This window comes from Marmota monax, unplaced genomic scaffold (assembly GCF_021218885.2).
Source record: "Marmota monax isolate L192 unplaced genomic scaffold, Marmota_monax_Labrador192_F-V1.1 WCK01_AAM20220418_F8-fsc00192, whole genome shotgun sequence".
Classification (NCBI taxonomy): Eukaryota; Metazoa; Chordata; class Mammalia; order Rodentia; family Sciuridae; genus Marmota; species Marmota monax.
The window spans coordinates 642632-665593 of NW_026693786.1; the positions used below are offsets into that span (position 1 = coordinate 642632).

At 36.2% G+C, this 22962-nt stretch overlaps 1 long non-coding RNA gene across 2 annotated transcripts in view; it reads right to left on the minus strand.

Moving 5' to 3' along the window:
• Positions 1 to 1339: 1339 nt before the first annotated feature.
• LOC124105084 (uncharacterized) overlaps positions 1340 to 22962 on the minus strand; it is a 61558-nt gene continuing 39935 nt past the window's right edge. Inside the window, exons 8-9 of one of the 2 annotated variants that reach the window (XR_009228425.1) lie at positions 16556 to 22853; positions 1340 to 16183 (exon numbers count right to left, since the gene is read on the minus strand). This is a non-coding gene — a long non-coding RNA (uncharacterized LOC124105084). Of the gene's footprint in view, positions 22854 to 22962 lie in introns of both variants that reach the window. The other variant, XR_009228424.1, reaches the window with a different exon arrangement.

Sequence of the window (22962 nt, forward strand, 5' to 3'; positions counted from 1 at the left end):
TACAGCTGAAAACTGTAGTTCTATAGAAGGCTTTTTAAAACTAACATATCTATGATTGTTCATAATTTTTCATGATTTCTTTTTCTTGTTCCGTGTCATTGAGTAGGTTCCTCCAGATCAGTTAATAACATTTTTTATATTTTTATCTACATATTATAATTGGATGTAATTTTAATCACTTCATAATTTAGGACAGTGTAAGTTGAAATTAAAATATGCATGAACCCGACTGAGGTTGTGGCTTAGCGGTAGAGAGCTCACCTTGCACATGCGAGGCCCTGAGCTCGATCCTCAGCACCACTTAAAAAATAAAGTACTGACAACTACAACTAAACCATAAACATTTTTTTAAAAAATTCATGAACCATGTGATGTCAATAAAATTATGTATCTTTTAAAGGGTCAGATATTAAATATAAGTGTAAAACTATAACATTACTAGATGAATACATGAAAAGATGTGACAATCTTCATGACAAAGAGTAGACAAGAATTCTTACATGTCACACAGAAGGCATAATCTACAATGTTAATAAGTGAAAAAGTGGACTTCATCAAAATTGAAAACCTTTGCTCTGAAAAAGGTAGTGTTAAAAGAATGAAATGAGGTACAAACTGGGAGAACATTTTTCAACATAATGTATCTTAAAGGAATTATACAAAGAATATATAAAAAACAGTAAGAAAAGGAAAAGCCCAGTAAAAAGTGGCACAAAAGATTTGAAAAATAAGTGTTCAAGAGATTTACAAGCCAGGTGTGGTGGCGCATTCCTGCTATCCCAGTTATTTGGGCTGCTGAAGCAAGAAGATTGTCAGTTTGAGAGCAATCTAGGCAACAAAGGGAAATACTGTCTCAAGAGGAAAAAAAAAAATAAAAGATTCAGATGTGTCAGATAATCATATGAAAACATACACACCACCACATGTCCTCAGAGAACTGCAAACTCAATCATGATAGCTAAAAATCATATATATACATATATATATGATTATACACACACACACACACACATATATATAAAATACCAAGTAATGCTAATGATGTGGAGCCATTGGAACGCTTGTATTTTTGTGGTGAACATGCAAACTGATAAAAACAATTTAGGAAATAGTTTGATACTCATTTCTATTCCTACACATTTAACCTACAGAAATGAACATTTTTGTTCACACAAAATTCGTACCTAAAAGTTGATCGCAAACTTATTCATAATCATCAAAACTAGAACTATCTCAAGTGTCCATTGGTTAGTGAAAGGATAAGGAGCTGGTCCATCCATACAATGAAATGACTCAGGAATACAAATAAATGATCCAATGAAACACATAACAACATGAGTGATGCTTAAATGCATTTTACTAAGTGAATAAGAAGCCAGACAAAAAGTCCACATATTGCATGATTCCATTTATATGACCTTCTGATGAAGGCAAAACCATGGGGATGGAAACAAATCAATGGTGTCCAGATTTGTGGGGTAGAAATGGATCAAATATAAAAATTATTAAATTGATAACTGAATTGGATTGGAATAATTGGATTGATAAACTGAATGGATTGGAATATACATGACTACATGCATTTGTCAAAATCCATAGAACTATATGACATACAGAGAGTTGTTTACTGTGCATAAATTAGAAATAAAACTTTAAAGACAACAAAAGTACATTTTTATCTATCAAATGAGTAGAGATTTACAAATAGAAAAACCATGCTTTGATGAATGTGTAAAGAAATATTCACATTTGTACATGACTGGTAGGAATATAATCCCTACAACTTTACTGAGAACAATTTAAACATCATCTTTGAATTGATGTTCTAATACTGTTCTCATCATTCAAACCAAATAATACCAATTTTTTAGAAATTTATTTTAAAGAGATACATAGAAACATTAATTTACAATGATATTCATTACATTTAAATTTTATAAGCAATATTTGCAATATCCAAAATGTGCAGCAACCTGGTATCATCAAAATAAAATTTGTTAGAGCCATATACTATTTAGCACTTAATGTTTTGTTTCTCAAACAACAATAATGACATGGAAATATGCTTGTCAATTTTCAAATGGAAAAAACATATACAATGTCAGTTGTTATAAAATTATATTAAATACACTTAGTTTTTGAGACTTTAAGGGAAATAAACCCAAATGTTACAAATTATTGTTTTATGGCTAATAAATTTATACATGTTCTTTACTTTTTAATGTATACTTTTCACTGTATCATTTAAATGATGACTATCCGTTACTTTTATTATCAAAGAAAAAAGTTTTTTACTTAAAATTTTAAAAAAGACTAGCCCAATCTAGCCAATCCCATGATTTTTTTTAAAGTTGCTACTTCACTCAAAAGGCCAGACTCTTGTCCACTGGGAGGTTGTCAACTTGTTCCTTTAAGTACCTGAGTCTACTAACAAATACCTGACAAAGTGAGCAGGTGTCTGAATCACTCCAAGACCATAAAAGTTAAAGTTAAACTGCACTAGTAAGCCACAAGTGATACTGAAATACATCTCCATGACCCACATAGGAAATCTTTAAAAAAAAAAAATCTTGAAAAGCTATAATCTTATTTAATTGGTAGTTTTCCCTCTTCTCTCTTCCATGAAAGAATCTTTTATAGTCCTTCTTGGAAGCAGTTTTTTCTTAAAAGATAAGATATAAAACATAGATACTCCAATATGCCTTGGGGAATGACAAATAGTTCTAAGGACTGAACTTTCATTGACAATATTTTTTCCTTCTGCCAGATAACTGTGTTTTGGACTGCGTTGAGCCATTCTGCCCACTGTTCCTGAACTATGTCCTAGGTACCTTTAACACCCTGCCACAGAGAATTCTAGGTTGCAAAATTTGTTGTGGGTGGGTTCTCAATTGGGTTAACAAAAATCTCTATTCAACAGAGATAAGGAAGAACAACAACTCTCCAATCCAATTGAATTAGATCTCCAATTTAATTTCCAATTTTGAAGTAAGTCTCATTGCCTACTCCATTGAAGCAAAGCATATTATGTCATCTCTCACTTTTCACCTTTCCTGTCTCCATTCATAAGGGCAATAAGGAATTCACTCCTAAATTCACTCACAATATCAGAGATTGCAGGTTTCCTTCCTTCATCCATACAAACTTAATAGTCCATTAACCACTAAAAAAGGCAAAGCATTTGTTCCTCTACCATGGTATTCCAAAGCCTCCCTCGCCTTCTTCTGTCCTCATTGCCTCTCTCTTTATATTCACTAGTTGACAATAAAGCTCCTCCCAGAAAGAGAATGGAGCTGATATGGCCTAGGGAGAAGGAAAGTAAGAGAGACCTGCTGAAATTCATCAGGATGGGGGAAGAAAAATGGACAGAGGTTAGTGACAGCAAAATTTTCACTAAGACTCCATAAAGAAATTAGACAGACCCAGGGTAAGGCACCATAAGGTGTGATCAAGGGTGTTCTAGGGATTGATCACACTTTCCCTTCTATGTCCTATACCATTCATCCATAACAGAGGAAAGCGATTACTCCATAAAATTTCTTTCCTTACATGTGTCCTAAAAAAAAATGCTAATATCTGAACAAGTCATAACCAGAAATTGAAGTAGAGAAGGCCATCCAGTAATTTTATGACTTGTTGAAACATAAGGAGTAAATCATGGGGCTGGGGTTCATGGAGATGCTGTCCTTGTCTATAACTTCTCCAATGACCACCCTGACATCAGGTGGGGAATGGGTACAGAATGATTAACAAGAACCTTCCCCACCGAAACACTAACAAATTCAGCCTCAAACTTGGTGTTCAGACCTGTGCTAACAAAAGCCATTTATCATATCCCAAATAAACTGAATCATAAAAGAAAAATCTACTTGCCATGTTAAAGGTTCACAATCTCTCTTCTCCTTTGCTTTACCTTCTAATTCCATAAGGATATCTCTATGCTTCAATTTCCCGTTCTCTTTCTGAACATCATGGAAAAACTCTACACCATAAGCCACTAAACCGGATATAACCTGGATATAACCTGACCTAGAATAGCGTTAACTAAGTGATCAGGTTACTACTCACCTATTGATGTGAGCTTTCTTTTCTCTATACTACATCCTAAAAGCAGAATTAGATAATTAATAAAACTATGTCTTGTTCTAGTTGTGCAATGTATATTTTAAAGTACTTTACTTTTCACAGGGCAGCAGTAGCTCTCCCTTCACCTTAGAGGCTCTGAAACCAAAGTACTTTATAGAACATGGTCAACAAAAACATGTTACATATAGTGAACATAAATCGAGGTCAAAGGAAAGAAATCTACCTAAAGATATAATTTTATGCTACTCCAAAATGACTAGCCTATTATATTTTCAAAGAATTAGAAGATGGCCACAGATTTCCAGCAGGATTAAGGTCCGGCAACCTCTCTAACTGTGTTTAACAAGAATTGCTATACATTCTCACACAGGTGAAATGGGACAGATTCAAGAGGTAAACGGATAGCACAAAACAAGTTGGCAGGTACAGAATGGGTACTTAATAAAGGGATTACCTGGAATGTTACCTGGAATGTCACTATTCTTTAAGACTCATGCTACAATCCCATTACAACCTCTCATCACTAGCATTTGTAGTCATTGAAGGCTTTTGTGCCTGGCCCAGAGTACATTTCAGGCCTTCCTTACATTATAAACCTTGGGGACTTCAACATTCACATAAATCACACCTGAAATCCATTTCACTGGTATCTTATCTTGATCACTCCAGTTCTGAAATCTTAACACTCCAAAATCTGATTATAGGTGCTATCATTCCAATTTTCCCAAGTGCTAGATCTCCATCTTCTTTATACTAAAACCCTTCATTTCTGTGCCCAGATTGAATCTACTCCTGACCTTACCTCCTTCTATGCCCATTATAGATTTTTCGAATTCATTTCTGAGCTAGGAATGTCGCTCAGTGGTAGAGTACTTGTCTAGCATGTGTGAAGCCCTTCAATCCCTAGCACCACAAAAAAATTAGACAAAAAGCAATGAAATCCAATCCCATGTAGCTCCTCACTTACTAGCTATCTATTCCTCAATCAATCAAAGCAACCAAACACTACTTGTGACAGTGGCTCAAAACCACTGATATTTTCCTGGGTTTCTAATCTGGTTACAGACTTGTCACTTTAATATACTATAAGCTCTGGTTGTTTTGCCCAACTTCAGCCTTTTGGCCTGGATATTACTCATTTTAGTCCCAACTACTCATCTTCCTGTTCCAGCAGCTTCATGTTCATAATCCTGGTTAGCTACCTTTCCATTATCCATCTTCATAATTATGAATCTTAAAAAACCAGCCATGTTCTCTTCCTTACTCCTGTCCCTATGTTCTAGTGAAGTAGTAGTTCCTTTAATCTAAGGGTAAACCTCTACCTATGTTCTAAGAAAGCATAGGTTTCATTCTTCAACCAATACGTGTATCATCATTGAAGATGTTATTTCACCTGTTATCATCTCATTCCCACTTCTACAAAGATTCCCTCCCATCCTCTTCCTGCTCCATGGCCTTGAAAGTACACTGCATTTTTTCCCCATATTAGAAGAGTGACTATACAACTCATTGTAGGGCACAGAAAGGGGTGCTTTAATTTGTATTCTGGTTGTCACATCTACAAAAAGAAGATTCTCATGGAAGACTAATGATTAAGTACACTAAATAAGAAAAAGGAACTATGAGCATGGTGACTGGGTAGAGAGGAAAGTGGAAAACTACCTACCACTGCAGGTAAGTGGATAGCTACCAGGAAGTTGAAAGGGAAAAATTGTGAATACCAACCAAAGAACCCAAGCTGTGAGGATGAGGCTCCTGCACAAACAGTGATTTCTCTGGTCCAACCCAATAAGCAATTGGCAAAAATTATAACAGCAGCAGGAGGCATGCAATATTTGCAATTAGCCAAGACTAAAATTGAGGTATACAATATCAAATGACATATGAAACACTTGAGGTCCCACCCCCACTTTAGCCAACCTTTAGCAAATATCACTAATTATTTATAACTCTCTTTCACACTGAGGTAAGACCTGGCTTGGGAATTCTTTTTATAAAACACAATCAAGGCAGGCATTATAGTCAACTGCAGATGGTACTTGAGATGAAGTGTATTTCCTATCATTGCAATACACAGATAAGTCCTCAGCACAAGAATTAGAAAACAGGAGTAAACTTCAGGAGTAAGCATTTTGAAGAGCTTGGACGTTGTAGGCAACTGGCGGGGACAAGCTGAGCCCATGGAGATCACAGAGCAGGCGCCCAATTAATGTCTGTTGATGATTCATTTTTTCATTCAACAAACATTTAATGAGGCCTACAATGTGCACCGGATTAGGCACTGTGAATACAAAGATGAATAAGGCACTGTCCTTGCCCTTATGGAATTTAGTCTGGTAGACGAGAGCCATAGACTCGGACAATGATAATACAACCTGATAAGTGCTAGGACACTTAGCAGGTTGTATTATATCCATCCGAGTAGGATTTCTTCAGAGGAGCACCACTCCAGGTTGCTGATGGATCCATGAAGTCCTCACAGGCACCAGGGCCTTCTGTTGTTTCTGTCACGCGGTGAGTGTCCCAAGAACTAACAATAATAGCTATAACTTATAGAGTGCCTATGATATACACTTTACAGGTATCTTCATGGAACCCCTGAAAATTAATCATTGGATGAAGAAACAGAGGTTCAATGACGTTAAGTAACATTTATTAGATCACATAACTAGTAAGCAGTTGAATTAGACTCAGTTTTGAATAGCTCCAAAGAATTTTTTTTTCTCACTTTACGATAACCTTTATTCAGTTGTAACACAACTTTTCCACAGCTTTCTATTTGGTACTATGAGCAAAGGCAGTAGGTTACACTGGCTAGACCATGAACTCAAGGCTTAACCTGGTTTCCTACTCTTCCTAGCAGAGAGAAAAATTTGAAGTGACTTCATACTAGTGTTCTACTGAAAACAATCATAGTTTTCCTTTCTTTCTCAACCCTAACGTCATTAATTACTAGAAAAAAGTAACAATAGTCAACCATCATCTTTTAGTCCTTGTGGTAGTCAACGATTATCAGCAACAACTATGTTGCTATGTCATTTAGCATATTCCAGAGCTATTTCAAATGATTGCCATAAATAATCTCCTTACATTTCACTCCCTTTTTCCAGATCCTTGAAAGGAAATTCTATTCCTATTTTCCATAAAAGGAAACAAACTCCTAGAGGGATAAGGAATCATGCTCAAGACCACATTGTAAAGTATCAAAAGAAGTCTGAGTCCCAAGTCCGAGACTCTCACTCCACAAAGTTCACTGCTGAGAGCTTACATTACTAACTCTGCATTCCGTATTGCCCAGAGTATGGCAGGTTATATATATAAGGCCTTGTTAAAAAAAAAATTATATATATATATATATATATATATATTACTAAAATATAATCATTCTAGGGCCTGGAGTTGTGGCTCAGCGGTAGAGTGCTCGCCTAGTACATTTGAGGCCCTGGGTTCACTCCTCAGTGCCACATAAAAATAAATAAATAAAATAAAGGTATTGTGTCCAATTACAACTAAAAAATAAATATTTTAGAAAATAAAATATAATCATTCTAATCACAGAAAGTGCTTCTCGGAATCACAAAGATAAGCAATGACCTAAGCTTTAAAAGTACAAAATGCCCCTAAAAACACCATGTTTATATTGCTTTGAGGGGAAGAAAAAAAAAAACCCTTAATATATTTGGATTTTTAACTGTTGTATTTGTATTTTTGTTTTTTCTACTTGCAGGTATAAGAATTTCTAAGTCCCTAAGTAAAGTAACTGAGCCTATAACGAATAATATCATTCTTCCTTCAGTGGGGTTAGAAACAAAAGTCTATATTTTTATCTAAAAAAATAAAATTAAAAAAAACTTTCAGACATATGACAGTGAGAGTAGGTCTGATACTTATGAACAATAATAGGAACTTAGTAATACTTATATAAGGGCTGCTGCTATTCATATGGTTCCTTGAGAATCGATGTTTGTTATACAGTTGTTTCCCAAAAAGAATTGTGTACAATGTGTGCACCAAGCTATGGACCAAAGAACACAAGAGGATTTTTCATCAAGGCCAGGAATGGGGAGAATGGGAGTGTACATTTGCCAAAGTCAGAAAACCCTGTACTTTACTTTCTTTGCCATGCTAATTTTGTAATAAATTCTATTATCTATGTCTATATCCTCTTATATATGTTTCCCAACTCCTATTTCTCAACTTAGCCACTAATGTGTCCTTTTAACTCATATCCCTGTACAGATTTCAACACCTTCTAGAACATACTTCACACTTCTACCAGAGTTATCATTAAAAGCATCCCCTTCTAGAAACACCCTCAATGAAACCCATGGCATGATGTGAGGATCGATTTCTAACTTTGTAGCCTAATTTCATAAAATAGTTGCAGTTTCCCCCAACGCATCATTCTGTTTCCAATGTTCATACTTTGATATAAAGTCCTTTCCCTGTTTTCTGCTGAGGAAACATTTGCTACCCACCCCCCAACCCTGGGTACTGAGTATTGAAATTAGGGGCACTCTACCATCTACATCCTCAGTCCCATTTATTTATTTGTTTAGAGAGGGTATTGTGCCAAGGCTGGCCCTGAACTTGCGATCTTCCTGCCTCAGCCTCCTGAATGGCTGGGATTACAGGCGTGTGCCACCTGTGGTTCAATCTTTACTTTTTTTAAGATATCAGTTACTCTGACTTCTGGCATCTCTGGACTCATTAAAGTGTTTTTCTTTTGAATTCCATAGTACCTCATACATACCACCATTGTAGAGCATACCATACTGTTGTAATTATCTGTGTATATATGATCTTTCTCACTAAACTGAGAACTCCTTGAGCACAGGGACTGAGACTAATTAATCTCCATATCCCCATCACCCAGCACAGTCCCTGGCAGCACATAAGGCAGCAAAGAGGAGAGTAGCTAAAGATGCAGGAGAAAATAAAGCAATATTCTTGAATGGGAGTACAATATAATTATGATAAACTTGTTGAAGCTGTATTAAACAAATTTATCTCAATATTACAAAGTTTCAGAAATAAGACAAGTTGATTCAAGGAGTTCCCCATCACTAAGTAAGACCATTTATTGTCTCTTACAAAGGGATTTGTGATCAGATTAAAACCTAATAATCTATGGGGATAGTAGGTTTTCAAAATTTATCCTTGAGGTTTGAAATCTAAATTAGCAGAATCATGACTTTGAGCCTATACCAAAGACACATGACTAAAGAGTGACTTCTATAGCTGTGGACAGGGGCTAAGGCCTCATTCTCATTCATAATAAACTGATTATAAACTTGTAACATAACCCATTCTCCAGTGGTCATCTTCCCACCTGACTCTTGGACCTGAAGGAGGAAAAGAAACTGCATAAAAGGCCAAAGAGAAGGAGCTCATGACCCAAATTTCTCCAACAACCTGCTACCTAGAACTATAAATCCCTAAAACATTTAATGCCTTTGATTGTTTGCTAAAATGCCCCTCAGTCTAACATAGTGAGCTAGAATCCATCAAGTTTATAATACTTGGTGGATTCAAGGAAGGTACTTCCCACCCCTGGATTCCAAAAGATTATCTAGTCTAACGTTCCTCCTCCCAACACAAAAGAATGTATACAAAATATCCACATTTAAACTCTGGTACTAAGCTTCCCCCAAAATATGAAGATTATAAGGAGTAATCTCACTGATCTCTTATCAGAGATAATCCAAGTAGTCTCCAAGACTATCTTCCATTTACAAATTAGATACACTGGTGGACTCTACCCTTCCTATTTCACCAGATATGTGTAAGGGCCAAGAAAAACCATGTAATAAAAGGTTTTTACAAACAATAAAGTACTGTAGAGTAGGAATTACTCTCAGAGATTAAGAAATATGGGGAAGTAAAAAAAAAAAAACATGCAATGTCATTAATTACATGCTACCTTATTAAATTTATTCTACCTTTTAGGATGCCTAAGGGGATTGTGATGGTAATTTAAATAGGAGCAGGTGAAGCAGTCATACAATGCAAGGCAGCTTCATTTACCAACTAAGAACTTCAAAGAATATTAGCAATAAAAGTGACCTTCAGGGGCTGGGGTTGTGATTCAGTGGTAGAGCACTTGCCTAGCGTGTGTGAGGCCCTGGGTTCGATTCTCAACACCGCATATAAATAAATGAATAGAATAAAGGTCCATCAACAACTAAAAATATATATTTAAAAAAAGTGACCTTCAGAGCTGGGGATGCAGATCATTGATAAAGCACTGGCCCAGCATATATAAGTCCCTAGGTACATCCTGAGCACCACAAGGAGACAGAGAGAAAAAAAAAAGTGACCTTCAAGTGCGTGTAATACAAATCAGAATTCCATACAAGGAAATCCTCAAATTTGATCAAAAGTTGTCACTTAAATTTGTAGGTATCACTTCAGAGTCTCTGAATCTTTAGATAGATCTCTTTTTTTTTTTTTTTGGTACCAAGGATTGAACCCAGGGATATGTAACCACTTTGGTACATCGCCAACCCTTTTCCCACTGAGTTGCTTAGGTCTCACTAAGTTGCTAAGGTTGGCCTTGAATTTAAGATCCTCCTGCCTCAGCAGGGATTATAGGTATGCCACTGTGCTAGCTAAACAGTTCTTAAATCTACTTTTCTATTAATTACAACTGCCTGGAAAAAGCAGCAAAATCCAACCATCCCTGACCTGAAAACACAGCACTTAACTCTTTTGAGTTCTTCCCTACAAAATAAACAGTACTAATTCCTATGATGATTCTCAGAGGATTTAAGGTCAGATCACTCTCTGTATCATGCAAGTCCTTTAACTCCTATCAGAATTGTCCTTAACACAGAAATAAAACCATCAAACACAATAGAATTCTTACCTCCTTAGTTCTAAATACTTTCCAGGAAGACAACCAGTTAGCTCTCTATTAGAAGATATAAAGATCATCAAGTGCTACAAATCCTATTGACAATGAGCTCTAAATCTCCAGGAAACTACAGGATGAAGGAAGTACTTCTACATGGAAAGATAAAAGTCAAGAGGATGCTGACATTACCAAAACAAATGGCTCACTATGCAATTTTCCTAAAATTAGCTCACACTTGTACACTTACCCAAACCAGGAATATAAAATATTTTTATAAATAAGGAACTTATTTATAAAATATTATTTATAAAATATTATTTATAAAATATTCCTTGGAACTTCTAGAAGAAATGGTAACATCAATCTCAAAACATACTGAATGGCCTTCAATGAGCCCTAGTCTATGCAGATGACATCTTCTACATCTCAGAGTTGTAGTTCCTAAGATGTCTATTTCGTTCAAAAACTAAGAAATATTGAAGGTAATAAGTAGAATATAAATACAAACACATAAAGACTTGAATAAAAAGACATACCACATTAACATATGGAAGATGGTAAAATGATACCTCTCAAAATTAACCTATATAAATTCAATTCCGTTTCAGTTGAAAAACAAATGATATTTGTGATGAACACTTCACAGGCGGTTTCTAAAGTTCGCATGGAAAAATAACAAACAAAAAAAAAAAAACAATGAAGAAATTTTGAAAAAAGTACAATCAGCAATTTTCCTTACTAGATAAAGTTACCATTAAAAACTAGGCCAGGGGCTGGGTGCAATGGTGCATGCCTATAATCCCAGTAGCTTAGGAAGCTAAGGTAGGAGAATAGTGAGTTCAAAGCCAGCCTCAGCAATTTAGCAAGGCCCTAAGCAACTCCTTGAGACCCTGTCTTTAAGTAATATACAAAAAGGGATGGGGGCTGGGGTTGTGGCTCAGCAGTAGAGCGCTCACCTCCCACGTGAGAAACCCTGGTTTGATCCTCAGCACCACATACAAAAATAAACAAGTTAAATAAAGGTACTGTGCCCAACTACAACTAAAAAATAAATATTTTTTAAAAAAGGGATGGGGATGTGACTTAGTGGTTAAGCGCCCCTGGGTTCAATCCCAATAATAAAGGATACTTAACACACTAGTGGAATCACGTGGAAATTCTACAACAAAATTTGGGACCAATTTCTGATACAATGCTTGTGCCAGGGGCATCACGAAGTAGGAAAAATGTCTTACTACAAATCTATACATGTCAATACTAGTTAACATACTACTAAGTTAATTTACATGGCTCTTACTTTTACAAGGACTTAAAGACGGGGCTGGGGATGTGGCTCAAGTGGTAGCGCGCTCGCCTGGCATGCGTGCAGCCCGGGTTCGATCCTCAGCACCACATACAAACAAAGATGTTGTGTCCACCGAAAAATAAATAAATAAATATTAAAAAAAAAAGGACTTAAAGACGTGTAACTGTCTTAATATAATAGCATATTAAAACAATAAAAAATGACAGTTAAAAATTACAATATAAGGGCTGGGGCGGTATAGCTCAGCGGCAGAGCACTTGACTAGCATGTGTGAGGCACTGGGTTCAATCCTCAGCATGACATAAAAATAAACAAAATAGAGGCATTTTTTTAAAAGTTAAAAAAAATTAGACTATAAAAACTAAAAAGTTCTCTACCAATTTCAATCCATTTCTGGCTTCATAGCACTCAGCCATTAAACTGTTTTACTAATGGAACTACCTTCCAGAGTACACATGAACTTCCAACCATCTAAAAAAAAAAAAAAAGAAAGAAAATACTACATGGTACATACTGAGTACAACAGGATTTTTGGTTAGGTATACTATGTGGTCAGAATTCAAAGACAGGACTGGGGATGTGGCTCAAGTGGTAGTGCGCTTGCCTGGCATGCGTGCGGCCAGGGTTCAATCCTCAGCACCACATACAAACAAAGATGTTGTGTCCGCAGAAAACTAAAAAATAAATATTAAAAAAGATTCTTTTTCTCTCTCTCTCTCTTTAAAAAAAAAAAAAAAAGAATTCAAAGACAAATCTGGAAAAGACCAATATTCAGCAACTTACGAAAACTGCACATCATTTTAGTTCCCTATTATCAATTGGAATTAACAAATGGCCCCGACACACAATATGAGAACCAAAAAAGTTTGTATGAAGATTCCCATTAACTAGAACCAAACTTGGATTCCCAATTTTAGACTATCTCCAGTTAAATAACACTGCTATATGGGCAAATTGAGTACAAAATTTCCGGCTCATTACTCCAAAGGAGCTCCGAACTTGAAATGTACATTTATGACAGGAAAAACACATACTACTAATGATGGGCTACAGTTGGTGAAAAATTACTTCCGAATCACAATAGTAATAAACCAAATGCTGTTACGAAATCTTGAAGCTAAAGGACCCAAAGCATATATACCTCTACATTTAAATGTTGACTGTTCAACATATTTTTTAATATATTGTTCAACAAATACATTTATCGATAAATTTTTTGTTTTCAATATTGCCAATGGAGGCAATGCAGGATGAAGAACAATCCCATTTCGACGATTCATGGTAATGCGTATTTTCTTCAAAATGTAGAACCAAGTTTGAGATTTAGACATGTTAAAAATATGACTGGTAGTGAAATTCTACCTAACATTACCAAAAATTCAAAAGAATAATAACCCCCTCCCCCAAAAAATTTAAAAAGCATACAGGTACATAAATTATGAAAATACATTTACATTGAATAATTTAGTTCAAAAGCCTTTAATAGCTAGTGGTGACATGCCTGTATTTTCAGCATCTCTGAAGGCAGAGGCAGTATTGCAAACTCAAGGCCAGCTTCAGCAACTTAGTGAGACCCCGTCTCAAAATAAAAATAAAAAGGGATGAGGAAGTAGTTCAGTGGTAATATGCCCCTGAGTTCAATCCCTAGTACCAAAAGAATAAAAGAAAAAGGGTTGGTGGTATAGCTCAGTAATAGAGGGCCTGTGTTAAAACTCCAGGATTGGGTTGGGGATGTGGCTCAAGTGGTAGCGTGCTCACCTAGCATGCATGAGGCCCTGGGTTCAATTCTCAGCACCACATAAAAATAAAATAAAGAATATTGTGTCCACCCAAAAAACAAATATTTAAAAAAAAAAAAAAAAAAAAAAAAAAAACTCCAGGATAAAGAAACAACAACAAAAAAGACCATGGAAGAGAAGAAACCTAATACATTGTGATTTTTAAGTATTAGAAATTTGCAAACAATGTCCTCCCTAATGTGGCAACTGAGAAATTAGAGAGTTCTTTGTATAATCTGTAGAATGTAGTTGGCTAAATTTAAGACTTTACATTAGTAACACAAATGTTGATAACACATTTGACAAAGTATAGGTAACCAAGTTTGATGTGTATCCATTATCAGTTTCTCAAATTACAAGACTAAATATCCCACACAAAACTGACATATGGTAATGAAACTTACAATAGGGACTATGAATGATCCTATTAGTAGTTTACCATTTCAAAACCAGGTGCCAATATGAGCATGGTGGCATATGCCTGTAATCCCAGAAGCTTGGGAGGCTAAGACAGGAAGATCACAAGTTTGAGGCCAGCCTAAATTTCTTAGCAAGATTGTCGCAAAGTAAATTTTTTTAAAAGGTCGGGGATGTACCTCAGTGGTAAAGCTATCCTGGGTTCAATCTCTAGTACTAAAGGAGAAACAAAAACAAAAAACAGGCAAATCTTTCATCTTATTGAGCAAATTTATTGCACAGGATGGAAATAAAAATGCCTACTAGCTAGATGGATTAGTTAAATGTAAATGAAGGACAGTGCACCTAGAAAGGTAGTATGACTAGACAATCACTATGTACAAATGAGTATGAACATGCATCTCCTGAAAGTAAGCCCTTTTGGTTTTATTACTAGTAAAACAATGTACTGCTAAACACACTGGATTTAAACTTCAGAAGACACTTCTATACAAGTTATTTCTAAAAGCTAAACCCATGCAACTGTATTTGAAAGTATTCCATTGTTTCCATACACACAGGAGTCAAAAATGGAAAACTCATTATAATCCTACTCCAGAATACTCCATTTGCCTAGTTTAGCTGTCAATTGGGTTTAAATCCAATTTGAAATATCAATGAAGCTAGAAAGTAGAGTATTAACTTTTTAAAGTTATTTACCCTACTTCAGGATAGTAGTTCTCCAACAGTGTATATTGGCAATTCTGTAGCAAAGCAGCGTGTACTGTAGTATCCTTTAAATACATTGGAGGGGCAGATGCACAATGATTAAAACAGGATAGGGCAGCAATATTCCTCTTTAGGAGCCAAAATATTTCACAAGTATTTATGAAAAACTGGTAAGAAATCTTAGCTATACTACCAGCGTTAAGTCTTAGCCTGTTTAACCTTATGTCCTCGACAGACTGTTTGACAACAGTAAGTCACTTAACATAGTAGAATTATTAACTGGTTCAAATATGAACTAGCCAACCAAGGGAAGTTTCAGAACCACAACAGATGGTACCCAGTTGGCAAAGAGGCAAAAAATTTTACTGCTCTTAATAAACAATCTCGTGCCCACTTGCAGAAAAATTACCCTTAGATCTATCATTTCACCAATAGGCAAACATATGGTTCCCCAAGAGCAGGAGCACTCCGTACCAGAAAAAAATTATATCAGAACTTTTTCAGAAAGCAAGTAAAAATGGGCACAAATCATTAAGAATTCCAATAAAGTAAGCAGTGGAGTGCACCTGCATTCCAAGCAACACTAAGGTAGGAGGCCATGAGATAGAGGCCAGTCTGGACAAGATAGCAAAGACTTTCTATTTAAAAAAAAAAAAAAAAATCCATCGACTTTTTAGGATTTAGTACTGTTGTGTATTTTCTGATAGTGATGGTAAACACTCATCCAAAGTTCTGCTGTCTAGTTCATCTTAGTTAACACTTTATTAAGTGCTATAATTAGGCAATTCTGGATTTTTTATTAGCTGTCACAGAACACTTAATATTCTGATAAGTCCCAGATTTCTGTGTTAAAATAACATGGACACCTATGTATTTCTACATTACACACTTTAGTCCAAGTTAGAGAAGGACCAATGAAAGAAAACTAACCTTAACATCCAACGATGAAAAATCTTCTGTGCTGCAACATGGGGCTCCTTCGCATTATGCAGACAGCCAAACAGGTAAGTATATACGTGGATCCCACCCTCACTCCAAGGACACAGAAAAAAGTATTTATTCCCCCCCACTTGTGGGAAAGCACCCCCCAGACTACATGTAGTACCCCATGCATAAAACCCAATCCTTTTTGGTTGAAAACATTTTATGAGCTAGGGTCTAAATTAAAAGATTTTGAAGTAGGTTCATTTACCAGTGCCACTATGTAACTTTAGAAGCTAAAATAAATCACTGTTTTCTTGACTATTTTTAACATGTGGTAGTGTAGGAATTTGAACTGGTAAGTGCAAAGGAAGCTTTCAGGGCCCTAAAAACTGAGTAAAATAAATATCTCATCCAATCAAAAGACTGATAACTTAACACTAGTTGCACTGGCCATTCCATCTGGCAGTGTACGGGGATTACCTTTCTCAATGTTTCTGGGCATCATAGAGCTGATTTGGCTATGTGCAGCACAAGCAGAGGGCGCTATTTTCAGGCTCATTCCTCCTCCAGATGAATTGAGGGGTATTCTTTGTTCTCTTCATTGGAAAAACTTTTTGCAGACATTGAGGTTGACGAACACAAGAATCCTTCTGGTACAAAATCATCACGCTACAATCTTTACCACATACTTGGTCCTAACAAGACATGGAATTTCTTAAATCTTTTATTTTGGAATCCCAGATAAGACCCCCTAACTCAAAATACAAACTGCACTACTGTACTAACTTAAAATCTAATATGCAACAAATCCCCAAAATAAACATGAAGAGATCAGAATAGTAGCATGTGTTGGGGCACTTGCCCCACAGTGCAAAGCAGAAGCTTCTGAGAAGCAGGATTAAGATAAAGATACCCTTTCTAGTTTCCATAAAAAGGGACACCTGGAGTTTCACCGGTACTACATATAGGTGACTAAGGGCCTAGTTTAAATGGTGTACTATTCCCTGGGGAGAAAATGGACATTGGTATTTATCATCTTATGGAGGTATTTGCGTCTTTTTTGAAAAGGATTGGCTTCCTCTTTGGGGTGAATATAGTTCTGGGATCAATGAAACTATTCAGTTAACTTTTCTTAAACATATCAAGTGTAAAACATGGGAAATGAGGGATACTTAAAGCCAAGTTGTTGAAGCAGAGGGTCCCTAATATCTTTAGTTGTATAATAGTATCTTCTGAAATGTGAAATCCACAAGAAATCATTAAGATTTTAACAAAGCCCAACTTCCCCATTTTAGCCTTACTCTCTCTCTTATCCCATCAACCCAGAAACTGAACATAAAAGTACTCAGAAAGCACTGATAGGACACAGGAGCACATCAAACCAAATAAGGCACTAGAAGCTAGGGAAGGGGAAGAGAGTAAGTCTGGATATAATAATTTTGCCATCACAACTTGGAACTTCTTACTTAGCATACTGACCAAGTTGGAAGTGAAATGGGAAGTTGCAAAAGAGTAATTTTTTCCTCAAAGTCACTGCTACTAACCACAATACTTGTTAGATAGGGCTAGGCAATAGAACTACAACTATCACTGGGGGTGGGGTGGGGAACAGTTGATGTTTTATAAAAACCTGTGACCACTGATTCTACAGGATATGCATCCTTCCCCCATGCTGCTCCTTCCCAAGTACCTCCCCCTCTGCTGCTTCCCTTGGCACCACATTCCAATAACAAAGAAAAACACTCCCTTCTACTCTGCTCTAGCTAACTAAATGAATGTTCCCTTACTCAATGTTTCAGCTTGCTGCACGTGCGTGCACACACACACACACACACACGAAATATATAAAACCAGCATTAAATAGGTAAAAGTGGGGCTATGCTTTCTCAACAAGATGGGGGCAGGATTGGGGGTGATTTGAAGATGACTGCTGAGATCATGTTTCTTCTTGGAATGATGCTCAATGTCTTCAAAGCACTATGCAGCTTTTTCTTCTCTGAAACAGATTCCAGATGGATCATCTTTCCCTCTTGTCCCAAATCCTTAGGCTCCCACCCCTAGCTATCCTCCCTACCCACATATTATCAATTCACTATCTGGCTCCTACTATTTCCCTTCTGTTACTTAATAAATGAGAAGTTAAGACTCTTAAAACCCTTCAACTTCAAAAAGGAAAAGTATCGGATGGGCTAATGCAGTTTGCTTGAATTCTGAATCTACTTCTCAGAAGCCTACAGAAGCCACGCCACACTAAACCCCAGGTCTCAGTGGTCACACCTAAAAACTGATGAGGCCTAATCAGGTAATCTGTTGAGCTCATACCATACACTATGGACTTGCATATTTCCCTTCTCAAACCACATACCCTTTACCTTGAGGTTCTGTAAGGGTACTGCCAAACCCAGAACATGGGGTAGCAGTGGCCCCAAAGTACTTGGATCAATTTTCTAAAGATGCAACAGGTCTTCTGAAGAAGCAGAAGGCTGCACAAAATGTCAAAGTCTAATGCCAAATCAGCTCTTGTCATACCACCTTACTCACTATATGGGAAATTGCCTCCCAGCTAAGGTTTAGTATAAGGGGACATTAGGCATCCAATGGCACAGTAAATGATTATAATCTGTGATGTCTGGCATTGCTCAGGGCTCAGGGTGAAACAAAGCAACTTCTAACTTCCATTGGCACTGGGATAATGAGAGGACTCTGGAGATACTGTATCAGGCTAAAGATAAATGAGGGAGGGCTGGGGGTGTGACTCAGCAGTTGAGTGCTAGCCTAGTACATGCAAGGCCCTGGGTTTGATCCTCAGCACTACATAAAAATAAATAAATAAAATAAAGGTATTGTGTCCAACTACAACTAAAAAATTTTAAAAAATTAAAAAAAAAAAAGATAAATGGGGGAAACCTACCAAGGGCTCCCTAAATCACTACGGAGCACTCTCTCAGTATGTCAGTATTTATATATAATCTTATTAGGCAAATATTGGGAAATTTAAGTATATGAAGATTATCCACACTTCTTTTCCTTAGTTACATTCTAAACAATTTGAAGCTTCCTTGGGCTATATAAAATGCTATGAATTGGGCCTTTAAATATAAACCATAACTTAAAGGCATTCTGAGCCAGGTGTGGTGGTGCACACCTGTAATCCCAGTGGGTCAGGAGGTCAAGGCAGGAAGATCACAGGTTCAAAGCCAGCAACTTAGTGAGGCACTAAGCAACTAAGTGAGACCCTGTCTCAAAATAAAATTTTTAAAAGGGGCTAGGGGGGCTGGGGATATAGCTCAGTTGGTGGAGTGCTTACCCTGAATGCACAAGGCCCTGGGTTCAATTCCCAGCACCACAAAAAGGGGGGGGAGGGGGTCCTAGGGATGTGGTTAGGCACTCCTGGGTTCAATTTCTAGTACAAAAAGGAGGGAGGCAGGGGCATTCGGATCTTGTCCAAATTATTTCCTCTCAAATTCACACTTATCTGTACAATGTATGTGATATTAATATTAATAATAAAATCGTTAGAGGATGTGGAGAAGAGACTATGTACAAGGCCTAGAGTAGATAATAATAAACAGGTACATAGACATAAAATGTTTGGTTTGGAATAATAGTTATATTATTAATGGGTTTTCTTTATAAATAAGACAATTAAGCAATGCATTACAATTTATGACTTGTTCTATAGCTTAAATGAATTAAAACTCACCCCTCTTACAAAAAGACAGACCTCTTCACAGCAATATTCCCGGTTACTTGATGGAATGATTCCTCATCTGACATAATTCTGCAATGCTCAGTGCATAAGATAGGAAGTTAAATGGAGGCTGAAGACCTGAAGGTAAAGGGAACTGAATGTGGAAAGAAACATCTAGGACAAAACAGCTGACTTAATGGCAGGTAAACTCCTCTAAGAATCTGTCTTAATAGCCAAACGAAAGAATCAAAAAGCAATCCTCTAACTTGCAAAGCCAATGGAACCCTATGGAACAAGTCTCATGTTAAAAAGATTCTTACATGGAGTGAAGTTAAGCTGCAAAAACGTGTTTATAAGAGACATTCGTCATGAGAAGAAACAGCAGCAACATCAAGGGATTCTAGAAAAGTCCAAAGATGACACTATACAACAACTGGAACAATTAAGAATTAGGTTACTTATCAGTCCAGTTATTCAGGAGACTGAGGCAATAGGACTAAGTTTGAGGTCACCTGGGCAACTTACCAAAACCTGATATTGAAGTTTTTTTTCAAAAAGAGGAGCTAGGGATGCAGTTCAGTGGTCGAGCGCTTGCTTACCATGCATGAGCCATGGGTTCAAATCCCAATACCGCTCAGGGGGGAAAAAAAAAAAAAAAAACAGAAAAAGGTTGTGCTTTTGCTCCATAAGACATGGGTTCAAAAATGGCTTACAGTAGCTAGCCGTTCTTGACCAAGTTCTAAACTTCCATTTGTTTGATGTCCTATCTTTGAAATGTAATGAAAACAACAGTTAACATTGGAGTTGGTGAGATGATTGAATCAATTAGACACAATTAGAATTATTTACAGGTCTGACTATTCCTAAAAAATGAACCAACATTGAGGAAGAAATGGCGTTTTAAAGGTTATTTCTGTTACAGGCAAGGTAGTACACACCTATAATAACCAAGAGGCTAAGCAAGAAGGTTCATAAGTTCAAGGTCGGCCTCAGCAACTTAGCAAGCCCTGGTCTCAAAATAAAAATGAAAAGAACTGGGGTATTAGCTCATTGGTAAAACATCCCTGGGTTCAACCCCCAGTACTAAAACAAAACAAAACACCCAATAAAGGTCACTTCTGTATGTACTTGCCTGGTTTGAAAATCAAATGTGGAGATAATCGATACATTCAAGTGTTCTACTAGCAGTTAATCATAATGTTACTATGCTATAAACTTTTCTGTTTCTCCTTTGCTGATATTCCTAGAAGCACAATCATCACAAGAAATTGAAGAGGACCTCACTTTTACCTCCAACTTAAGCATCATTGATAATGAGAGAGAGTCTTCACTCTGACATTTGGGAGCAATGTTACTGAGTGTATTTGACCTCAATTACCCGATCTGAAAAATTAAGAGATCAAATTAGAATTTACTTCCATAAAAACCATTATTACACATGTTAAACACTTAAAGTGTACTCAGGTAATGGTCACTATCATTATCAAAAGACAATAATATAAAAAACAATACTATACAAAAAAACACTGTTATCTATAACATAACAAGTAGATGAGATATGATTAATAGGTATTTAAATGTGAAGGAATGTATGCAGTTGTATTTGGTACAAAGTGCTGGAAAAGCAGATCAAGAGGGCAGAATCATCTTGCAAACACTAAAATTCATTAAAATTATCCAGTGAGGGCAAGGCACATAGTTCAGTGATAAAGTGCTTACCTACCAAGGATGAGGCTCTGAGTTTAACCTCCAGCACAATGAGAAAAAAATGAAAATCATCCAATAAAAGAGAAATGAACAGAACCCAATCCTAGTAAACAAAAAGTGCTGAACAAAAGGCAAAGAATGGTGCATAATAGCAGGGCACAGGAAGCTTATGTGTTTCAGTAGGAAGAATGAAGAAAGTGTGAAGGAATGAAGTGTGAATATGTGACTAATATCTGTTTAATATCGGTCTAATTACCCCTGGCAATTACTCCTCACTCTCTTCAGGTATTCAAGACACTGAATGAATGAATGAATGAACGAATAAATAAATAAATAAATACCAAAAAAAAAAGTCAAACCAAGTCTCTAATAACTTCAGTTTATAATAAAAGAAACTGTCAGGGACATATGCATACAAACATGTTTTCAATGAGTATGCTAACTGCACTGTTATATTCAAACTAAAAACTCTCCCAATGACTAAAAAGGATGGAAATGTTCTAAATAAATCAATCATGATCCAAATTAAGATATCTTTATGTACTCATATATCTAAAGACAGGAAAATTTTCTCATAAGAGCCATCTTAAAACATTAATGATATGTACACATTAAAAAGAAATACAGTACAAATATGAGATTCTACAAATGCTTTCATTAATTGTGATATGCTCCTTTTCAAATTTTTGAAAATGAGTAACTATATCTATTATAATTTTTTAGACATAGTATATTGGGGTAAACGAAAAAGAATCCATGTAAACCTGAGAGACAGATATAGATTTAAACATATTCTTCCCTACAGAAATTAACTAGAGGCCCTCAAGAGAATACAGAGAACAGGAAGAAAAAAAGGAAAGAAAATAATAGAGATTCGGGGAGTTGACATCAATTTTACAGAACACACCTAACTATATTAAAGACAGTTAAAAGACGATATTTTTAAATTACATACCACTATTTACTCAATAAGATTATTTCATTTTAATCAAGAAGAACAGGCAATGATGCCAAAGATATCATATCCAGAATAAGAAAATGTTCGTGTTAATTTTTGGATAACATATACTAATACTGATATGACTACCTCATAATTACAGTGGATCAAAGTTGTATCTTAATAGGTCAGCATCGATTTCAAATTTTTATTCCAAGAGTTAAATAATTCTCTAATATACACTTTACACCAAATTAATTACCTTAATAAGATGTGGGAACAATTAAGAAAAGCATTACAGCCGAAAGTAGTGGCACACGCCTATAATCCCAGCAGCTCGGGAGGCTGAGGCAGGAGTTCTGGGAGTCCAAAGCCAGCCTCAGCAACTTAGTGAGGCACTATTCAACTTAGCAAGACCCGTCTCAAAATAAAATATAAAAAGGCTGGGGATGCGGTTCAGTGGTACCAAAAAAGAAAAAGAAAAAGAAAAGCATTACATGTATGTTCTAAAGCAGCACTAGCCATAAATAGCAGAAAAACAAAATGCTTTAT